Source organism: Rhineura floridana, chromosome 15 (assembly GCF_030035675.1).
Source record: "Rhineura floridana isolate rRhiFlo1 chromosome 15, rRhiFlo1.hap2, whole genome shotgun sequence".
In the NCBI taxonomy this organism is placed as follows: domain Eukaryota; kingdom Metazoa; phylum Chordata; class Lepidosauria; order Squamata; family Rhineuridae; genus Rhineura; species Rhineura floridana.
The window spans coordinates 8,343,625-8,354,489 of NC_084494.1; the positions used below are offsets into that span (position 1 = coordinate 8,343,625).

At 39.3% G+C, this 10,865-nt stretch overlaps 1 long non-coding RNA gene across 1 annotated transcript; it reads right to left on the minus strand.

Moving 5' to 3' along the window:
• Positions 1 to 2,407: 2,407 nt before the first annotated feature.
• Positions 2,408 to 3,173, minus strand: LOC133370790 (uncharacterized). The gene is made up of 2 exons (XR_009759201.1): positions 3,062 to 3,173; positions 2,408 to 2,795 (listed from the first exon to the last, which is right to left on the minus strand). It is a non-coding gene; the product is annotated as an uncharacterized LOC133370790 (long non-coding RNA).
• Between the last annotated feature and the right edge of the window lie 7,692 nt (positions 3,174 to 10,865).

A 10,865-nucleotide genomic window follows, 5' to 3' on the forward strand; every position in this document is an offset into this window, starting at 1 on the left:
CAAGTGCAATCCCCAGCCTCTCCAATAGGGCTGGGGAAGACCTCTGCCTGAAACCTTGGAGAGCTACTGCCAGTCAGTGCAAGCAGTACTGAGCCAGATGGACCAATAGTCGACTTAGTAAAAGATAGCTTCCTATGATGTGATCATTAATCTGAAGAGTGGGGTTTTAGATGAATTGTGGTCCTCTTGATTTTATTGTATTGTATTGTATGTTGTACGTCGCCTAGAGTGGCCGTTAACTCGGCCAGATAGGCGACTCAAAAATAATTTTTTATTATTATGATGATGATGATGCTGCCCATCATCATTACTGGCATTTTGCTAAGAAATAAGATGGGCAAATCATGTTGACAGTGTTGTAGTACTGAAGCTTGTGGGTGAGCTGAAAACAACTGGTGACTTTGATTAACATTCCTCATCAGACCACGAGACCAGAGAAAGCATGTGGGCAGAGAGAGAGAGAGAGAGGGACCTTGGAACTTTCTTGAGGATTTGCGAGTGGAAGATTGTATCCAGCATCTCGTCAGAGGCTACTTCTCTCTTTCCCCTTCCCCCAGGGCTGGACGTCTTGCATGGTCACCTTCATCCCTACTTAAATCAGTTCACCCTTGAAATTTGCTATTGTATCATAAAAGAAAGCGATTGCAAGAGATGCCTTGGTAATGGGACTTTAATTTTGTCCGTCCGAAAGGGCTTCGCTTTTTCAAAGTCACATGGTTTTCTCTCTTCTCTTGAAATGTTTTTCCCCCTCTAGAGTGTATTGTATGCAAGAGAAGGGGTGAAAATAGGGTAGTATTCAATGCTAGTCCAGTCAAAGTAAACCCACTGAAGTTAACAGACATTTATTTCAATGGGTCTACTCTGAGTAGGACTTAGTTGAATACAACCCATAAATCTGAAATGGATACTATAGTGGAAGCTGCACCGATGCAGTATGATGTCATATATTTATTAATTTGTTATTTATGTAAAACATTGTATCCTGCTTTTTAATAATAATAAAAAGAGGCTCCCAGAGTGGCTAACAAAAGGCAGTCCCTGTGTTCAGGCTTACACTCTAAAAGATATGACATAAAAGGAAAAGGGACTTGAGTGTGTTTGCTTTTTTCCTCCTCCGTCCCATTATTGCAATGAGCCTGAGGAGGAGGAAACAGGCAGTGTTGCCGAATGGGGTGGCCGTAGGTAGGGATAGAAAGATATGTCAGTTTGGGTTCTCCCAGTTTCTCATTTCCCCCTCCCCCATCTTAAATTCAGTTCTGCATATTTGTGCAGCAATCTAATTCTTTTTTTAACTCCTCATGAAAATCCTTCAGCATTCTAGTGTGAATTTATCCTAATAAATACATTTGTTTGTTGTTTAGTCTAATGCACATATTATGCATGCAATTTCCCCTAATATAATGCATTTTGTATGCATTTCTCATTAATATGTTGTTCATTTTTAGACACACCTCTAATATATGCATCTTTATAAACATTGTTTGGAGAACTGCACCACAAAATTTGGATAAGTGCAAATTTTGAAGGATGGCTGTGTTTTGGTTCTCAGATTGTTTTGGAAACTGCAGATTTGATAGACTCCTCTTGGAATGCAAAATGAATCAAATTTCTCTCCCATTTCTAGGTGTGAGCAAGAAGGCAGGCAGGCGGGGGCTGGCTGAGGACAGACTGAAGTTGGTGGGGCAGTGCCCCACTTGCCCTTCATGGGCCAGCCTCCCCTGGCAAGGAGGGTGCCTGTCTATTCTCACTTAGGAGCAGTAGCATAGTGGCAAATTCAGAAGTGTGGGGTCCCTTCCTGATAGTCACAGCCATGCCCCCTTGTAAGGTTGCAGAATAATATGGCCAGGCTTGAATCCTGCTTTCTGCTTCTCCATCACTGTCACCATTTGACTGGCCTTTGTCACTATCAGAGATATTGCTTGAACAACTGAATTCAGTATCTACACATTTATCTGCAGCTATTACCAAACTGCTTGATGATGTAGACGGGATACTCCTTCTGCAGTTACAGAATTTGCACTCTCCACTGCTTGGATTTTTGAAGTAGGAACTAACAGGAACTAATTTTTCTCCAATTGGCTCCCGTCAGCAAGAAGCAACAAGGAAACAAATTAGAAGGCACTTTTCAGTGGCTAACACAGTCTCCTTTCATGCTGATTGGGTAATAAGGACACTGGAGGCATAGGGGACCTACTGGGCCCTGGATTCCAAAAAAGTAAAGGGTATAAGACCCCCTGAGACCTTGGACAACTACACCCCTGCTTAGGACGGAGTTCCACAGGCTTGGGCCCACAACACTGAATGCATAGCTTCTCGTCGTCACATCTCCTAAAACAACCCATATCACACTAACAAATAGTTAAAATGTCAAAGCAGGGTAATAGATGCAGCAATAAATACAGATCCATTTATATTTAAATCATGCCAACTTTAAGGTCTAAGCACATGGGAACATAGCAACCTGCATTATATCGAATCAGAAAACTCACAAAGAAGTCACTACCCAAATTTGTAAAGAAAAATGAAAAGCACTGTGGCATGCAGCTGAAATGAAAACTAGCAAAACTATAAAAACAAGCACTGTGAATCACAGAATAGATAAAGATATTGGGAGACCCAAAACAGGGGACCTGAAACAACAATATGTAACAATGTGTAACAATGCTTCATTGCTTCTGGAGAATGACACAATACAAAGATGACGGTTATTCTGGATTGTTAAACTGTTTCAATGCTTCCTCAGACATTTGTAATACTCAAATGTCAGCAGCCAACCTTGAGTCTCCCACAAATACCTGTTAAAAATGTGAAAAATGTTACCCACATATAAGTCTATGAACAGTTAAGGTATTCATACAGCAATATATTCAAAATGAAAGTACATAAATATCTCCACTGAAGAGGATGCAATGTATATAAGTTGCCAATACTGTAGCTCAATCACTATCTTCTTGGGGGGATAATATGCCCTACAATTACATAAATCATTAAGTATTATAAAGAAGCCAATCAATAAAACAGCCACTTGTGTATGTGATAAAGCATCTACCCATTTACATACCTCATATGAGAAAATAGCCACTTGTAATCGGGAGATAAGCAAACGCTGCTCTGAACCAGGCTTAGATCTCAGCTGTAATTATGGTATAATCAAGGTCAGCTGCTGGCAACAGTTAAAGAGACCAGGTAAATAGTATGAAGCTGGTGTAGATGACTATAACAGGAACCCAAATGAATGTTTGTGATGGGAAAAGAAGCCACAATACACTCGTCCAACCGCAATGTTAAGAACATGAGGCATTGCAATAACTTGAAAAAATGAAATTTGCCAGGAAGAATTATTTTAACAATATGATATGAACATTTTAAAAATATTTTAACAATATACATATGGTATGAGAATTTAAAGGATGAAATACTGGCAAGTGCACAAATTAGAGAAACACAGACAGATCCAAGTGATCATTGAGGCCCCCAGGAGATATAGGTTTTAATTTGTATATCCAGAGGGCCTCTCATTTAAGTAAGATGTCTGCGAGTGAAACCCTTTTATAGGGAGAAAGTTGCACCCGTTCCAAAGTCAAAAATCTTAACTCTTCAGGTGAGTGTTGATACTGATGGAAATGCATAGTAAGCGGAGCTTCCAAGGAATTAGTATGTAGTTTGCTTTTATGTTCAGTGATCCTGGATTTTAAAGGTCTGGTTGTCTGTCCAACATAAATCTTGGCACATGGGCATATAATAATATAGATGACATGACGTTAATTGCAGTTAGTAAAAGATTTAAGGACATAGGTCTGATTGTCAATAGGATTAGTGAATTGCTTCACTTGAAGACTTTGACAGCAACTTGAGCAATGTCCACAGGGAAATTTGAGTATTATGAATGTCTGGAAGCTCTGAAACAGTTTAACAATCCAGAATAACTGTCATCTTTGAATTATTGTGTCATTTTCCATTGCCTGCCATCATTGTATATTTTTACTATATTCTATACTATACTATATTTACTATATGTTACTATTTTCACTGTGGCAGCATTTTGCATTGTTACATATTGTTGTTTCAGGTCCCATGTTTTGGGTCTCCCAATATCTTTATCTATTCTGTGATTTACAGTCACTGTGCCTGTTTTTATAGTTTTGCTAGTTTTCATTTCAGCTGCATGCCACAGTGCTTTTCATTTTTCTTTGCAAATTTGGATACTGACTTTTTCTGTGTATTTTGGGGTTGCACTAGGAACCCTTTCCTTTTGGTTGGCATTATATTGAGTCAGACAACTGGTCCACCTACAATCCCTAGAAGAGGGGTGGACTGTTAAACCACTCTGGCCACTGGAGCTCTGTCAAGGGAATAGGAGTCTCCTCTCAGCACCTTTCACAAACTACATTTTCCAGAATTCTTTGGGGAATAAAGATATGGCATGGGTGTGGCCCCCTGATTAGCCAAGCCAAACAGCTGTGAGTCTGGCTTTTACAACACTGATGGTTCTTACTGAGCATGCCCAACACTATAATAGACTTCAGTGTTAAATTTCTTAAATTAATTAATAATCAGCCAGACATTTTTTAAAAAACTTTTAAACTGCAGAAGTTGAAGGCTCGAGTGTGGGGCAAGGTCACTAATAGGATTACAGGTATTCTGTGAATATGGCTTATTTTTAATGAATTTGAACAAATTATAAGACCACTGACAGAAAAAAGTCCCATAGGGGTCTGGATTTTTTTCTCTTGTTTCACACTTTCTTTGAACTCTCAGTTCTCTCTGACTGTTGTGTGTATCACCATGAAAACTTAGAGGGTTGTTAAGCAAGTATTTGTTAGTCCAGGATACGTTTTGTACGGTTTTGTTTTGAATTGCGCTTTTGGGAAGCAGCAGAAGGGCATGGGGAATATTTTCAATTTAACATTGCAGAATGTGAAAAATTGATCCTGGCTATGGAATACAGCTACTCTTGTGGTTGTACAATAGGATTAAGTCCCAGGGTATGGTCTAAAGCAGCCTTTCCCAACTAGTGCTCCCTTCATCTGTTGTTGTTGTTGTTGTTGTTGTTGTTGTTGTTGTTGTTGTTGTTGTTGTTGTTGTTGTTGTTGTTGTTGTTGTTGTTGTTGTTGTTGTTGTTGTTGTTGTTGTTGTTGTTGTTGTTGTTGTTGTTGTTGTTGTTGTTGTTGTTGTTGTTGTTGTTGTTGTTGTTGTTGTTGTTGTTGTTGTTGTTGTTGTTGTTGTTGTTGTTGTTGTTGTTGTTGTTGTTGTTGTTGTTGTTGTTGTTGTTGTTGTTGTTGTTGATTACCCACTCTTCACCCAAAGGTCCCAGAGTGGGTTACAACAATTTTAAAACACATAATTAGTAAACAACCTAAACATCACAGAAAATAGGGCAAGTCCTAAAAAATACTTTTCACGTGGCCAAAGCTAGGATAAAGAGGTACATCTTCAGCATTCACTTAATTTGTATAATGAAGTTGCAAGAGGCACCTTAGTGTGGAGGGCATTCCACAACTTAGAGGCCACCACAGGCAATCCTTTCTCCTGAGTCATTTCCTGCCCCTGAGCTTCTGAAGTGGCAGAACTACCAAACAGGGTAGTTGATCTTAACCACCTGCTGATCTCAACACCTGAGAGGGGCTGTAGGGCAGGAGGCAGCATTTCAGATGTTTGAGATCTAAGTCATTTAGGGCTTTAATACCTTGAATTGAGCCTGCAAATGAACTAGTAACCAATGCAACTGTTTTAAAACAGGGGTTATATGAGATCTAAAGGGAAGCAAAGCCAGTAGTCTAGCTGCTGCATTTTGAACTACTTGAAGTTTCCGAGTCGTCTTCAAGGGCAGCCCCATAAAGAGTGCACTGCAACAATCCAATCCGAAAGTTACCAGAACATGGAGTACTGTGACCAATAGCGTTGCTAGGTCTCTGGTTGTTGCCTGCAGACTCCAGTTTTTGGGGTTCCTCTCTGGGTGAGTAACCCCAATCTCCAGACTCCTAGCTTTTATTTTTTAAAAATTAAGTTTCTAAGTGGTCTGGTTCAAAAGATATACACCAGAATGTCAGCCCCCCCAACTTCTGTTAATAGCAGCTGCTCTAATCCCCACCTTTTAGGTTTTTAGCCAATGAGTGAAGTCAGGGTTGTGATTGACAAGGGTTTTGTTGATCCCCAGGCAATAGCTAAGCCCCATTCCAAGTTCTGAAAACAATTTCCTTTTCCTGATTGTCTGCACATCAGGAATTCAACAAATCTATAGCTTTCAGCAGGATAAAGAGTACTTTATACAGAAAATCTGAATACATTGGGACTTCTCAGCAAACATGCATAGGATTGCACTAGAACAGAAGATCATAGCATGATCTTGGTAGGCATGCACAGTAAATTTCAATTATGATTAAAATAAAGTGTACATGCAAGTTTTTTAAAATTACTTGCAAAAATAGCATATCATAATTTTATCTTTCAAATAAAATTTGAACAGAAAGTTTAAAAAGTATACATGCTGCAGCTTGTGATACCATTACAATATGTTATACTTTTCTAATTATAAAGAGTCAAACAAGTTTAAATTTTACTGGAATAGGGTAATTTATTTGTCTTATTCGTAGCCTGTTTTGAAAACCTTGTCAATATGAAGCTTTAATCCTATACTTACTTTTCTAGGTGTAAAGCTGAAATGTTAATTCTACATACCTGTGAGTAAACCCCATTAAATTCAATAGGACTTACTTTTGAGTAGACATGGTTAGGATTGTGCTGTAAATCAATGGGACTTTTGAGTGAACATAGCAAAGGATTGTGTTGTAAACCTTTCTCTCCTCCTCCAATCCTTAAAAAAAAAGCAGTTAGGCAGGGCTTACTTAGGTGTCACTGCTTTTATTTGGTAGGAAACTAATACAGATTTTTTTAAAAAAATGTTCTTCAATGACTAACTGGTTTTGATAATAAACTATTATATGGGGTGTATGTAATTTTACATCTTCAGTGCGTGTGTATATGAGATCTTTCCAACAACCCTGTGAGGTAAGGTTGGAAACCAAGGCAGCTCACAACAAGAAATAAAGTCATTTAAAATCCAATAACCATAAAACAAGTATAAAACAGTTGCAAAATAGCTTGAAGTGGCATGATTCTGAATTTTGGGTTGGGTGAGTGAAGTTCTTTATCACTGAATTGCAGTCCCAGTCTTCTTTTGAAAGACATTTACACCAGTTCTTAGTCTAAATTTTTTATTGTTAAACTCCATTCATTAGATTTTTCTTTCGATTTTATCTGTATGCAAAATTTTAGGACTGCTAAATTCATTTTAGACCAACGAATTAGGGATATCGACTTTCAACTTTCTGTATCAAATGCTTGCAAAATGTGCTCCCCTACCCATCTTGGTCTGAATTTTCTGCTCCCCAAACATGCTACCTATTTGGAGAATCTGACTGTTCCTAAGTATTGGCATGTATTCTCCAGAGCCAGGTTTAACTGTCTCCCTTCCGCTCTCTTGGAAGGGTGATACCAAGGTGCCCCTTATGGGGACCGGATGTGTCCTTGTGGTGAAACATTGACTCACGTCTTTTTTGTATGTAATTTTTATAGGGAGGATCGCGATAGACTACTTGGCCCAATTATGATGAACTTCCCTGGCAGGCTATTGATCTGGTTTTTGAAATATTTCCTAGCTGATTTTAATAAGTCTACGACAGAGGCAGTGGCTAAGTTCCTCTTCTCTGCCCTAAGGAGTTGCAAGAGGATTCTTTTCTTTTAACTGCTATTTCTTTTATGCTGTACTTTTATATTTCTGTATCTTAACTATTCTGACATTTTGTTGACTATTTTATTTGAATAGGTCTGTGACCGTATAATAAACAAACAAGAGAATTGCAGCCCTGTGCATGCTTCCCTGTCTGAGTAAGCCCTTTTGAATACATTGGGGCTTGCTTCTGCATAAACATGCATAGGATTGCCCTATAAACATATTTACAGGATGTATAAACAAAAAACATCTTTGACATTCACGCTTATAAAAACATTTCTTTATATTATCTCTCTATATGTATCTGATTTCACACTATCATTGTACATTAACATTTCCTCTACATTTTTAGTGTACCCTTATTCCTTGGGGTGGTCATGGTCCCCCTCTGTTGTTTTCAGCCTGAGGAGAACATTAGGCTGAGAGATGGTGAGTAGCCTGTTGCAGAGCTTGGAACAGCTACTTTTTTGAACTACAACTCCCATCAGCCCAATCCAGTGGCCATGCTGGCTGGGGCTGATGGGAGTTGTAGTTCAAAAAAGTAACTTTTCCAAGCTCTGGCCTGTTGTCACCCAGTAAACTTTGTAGCTTATTTCCATTTTAAATTTTAATTAAAATGATTTATATGCAGGCAAAGTTTATGAAGTACTGCAGATCCACATAATACATTTAAAGCACATCTAACTCACATTTAAAGTGCATGATTTCCCCAAAGAATCCTGGGAAGTGTAGTTTCCCCCACATAGTGCCCACCATCCTTAACAAACTATGATTCCCAACCCATGGTAGGATTCATGTACTTCAAATGTATGTTGAATGTGCTTTAAATGCATGGTGTGGATGTGCCCTAGTATGCTGTGCATTCATTATTGAATTGAAAAGAAGAATTTTAAAAGTTACTTTTTTAAACAGGGGAAGGGTTGTAATTCAGTGATAGGCACATGTTTTGCATGCAAAGGTCCAAAATTCAGTCTCTGGAAAGACTATTGCCTAGAATCCTGGAGAGCTGATGCTAGTTCATGTTATCAGTACTGAGCTAGATAGTACGAAATGGCCTGAGTCAGTATAAGGCAGATTCCTTTGTTCCTGAAAAAGGAAAGAGACCTAACAGTCATAGTGACTCTGAAATTTATTTACGTATTTTATTTACAACATTTATATACTGCTTCATTGTAAAAAACAAAGTGGTTTACAGAAGCAATTAAAACAATAAGATCATTGGCAAAAACAGTTAAAAAGAGGTATTTAAAAACATTCAAAATAATAAAACCAGCAATGAGTTAAAAACAGATAAAAAGCATAATATCTTCTGCATGCCTGGGTAGGCTTGCCTAAACAAAAGACATTTTTAGCAGGTGCTGAAAATGGTACAATGAAGGCACCTGCCTAATGTCAATAGGTAGGGAGTTCAAAAGTATAGGTGTTTCTGCACTAAAATGATCGATTTCTTACAAGAGCAGAACAAATACTATGTGGCACCCATAACATGGAAAGCACACCTTGAACGTGGCCTGGTAGGAAATTGACAACCAATGCAGATTTCAGAGCAGAGGTATGTGCTGACAGGGTCTCACTCATGTCAACAATCGTGCTGCAGCATTCTGCACCAACTGCAGCCCCCAGGTCAGGTTATGCTGTATCAGGATTTCTGTAACCTTAGCTGACTGGCTGCTAGGTTTTTTTAGTTTTGGTTTTTGGTTAGGAACCCTGACTGGTTGTAGAATACTGAGTTTTCTGCCTCACTAATAGGAATCTTATTGTGGTTGGTATGGTATTGCATTTAGGAAATCATCACTGTCTTTTCTTTTTCTTTTTCTATTTGCATTTCATTTACCTTTATCATCACTCCCTCACATCCATAGAAGCAACAACAGTGGTTCCATGCGCTCAGCTCAACTCCCTCAAACCCACTGGTGATCACCTTGTGGGTTGCATGACAGTTTCTTGCCCAATAGTGGTAAAAGAGAATTCACATACTGGCAAGTGTGACTTCATTTAATGTTGTTCCCAAGTCACTGTCTGTGAAGGTAGACCAAATCATATAGTATGTGTTTTCTCTCTGTAAGTTATTACTCACTGGAATTGTGTTGGCTGTCAAAGTGAGTTTATAGCAGCCCACATGGGAGGCAGAAAAGGGTAAAGAATCTTCTTAACACTTACTCATTTCTCAAACCTCTCTGTGCCGTGAAGGGTCAGGTCTGTAAAGAAGTTTGGAGCAGCCACATTAAAAGGCAGGGACAGGGCATTCCAGGCGGGGGGTTGTCAACCCTGCTTTGATATGGATATTTTTGCAGAGGATCCCTAGTCAAGCCCTACCAAAAGCACAACCCTAACCATATCTACTCAGAAGTAAGTCCTGTTGAGTTCTATGGGACTTAGTCCCTTAGTAACTGTGTTTAGAATTGTAGTCTTCAGCTCCCATCTAACATTTCCACAACACTAGGCTCCCTTCTTCTGACAATGACCTTCTGATGACTGGCCTGGCCTGAGGACACTTAAACCCTTCTTGAAAAAAGGAAGTAGATAGATTAAATGTTGCCTATCCAGGCTCCCTAAGAAGGTGAGAAGGAATGATCCTGTCACTTCAGCTGGACCTGGGAACACCCTCATTTAGCTAAGTTTTCTATCTTAATTTCCAGTCAGAGATTTTCTTTTTGTTAGAGTGGTATGCTCCAAGCAACTGTGGCTGATGCTTAGAGTATCATGCTTAATGACACCATTGGGGCCTGCCTCTGTGACATCACTAGGGCCTACCCCTGAAATCTCAGGGTTTGGGATGCTTCTGACCTGGCAACCCTAGACCTAGTCATCTCTGTCCAAAAGAGGCAAAAGCTGGTGGACCAGCCAGAGCTGGAACAACGACTCCTAGCCACTGAGGCCACCTGAACCTCCAGTGACAATGTTGGATCCAGAAATACCTCCAAGCTGCAGACCTGCTGTGTGCAACACCATCCAGAACAGGCCATCTTCCCACCTCCAGGAAATTAAAACTCTGGACCCATAACACCTCTGCGTTTTCAGGATTTAGCCTCAATTTACTGGCTATGAACTAACAATGCAGTTTCATCCATTTATCTATTTCATTTCAACCCTTCTCCGTTTTATCCTCACATCAACCCTGTGAGGTAGGTGA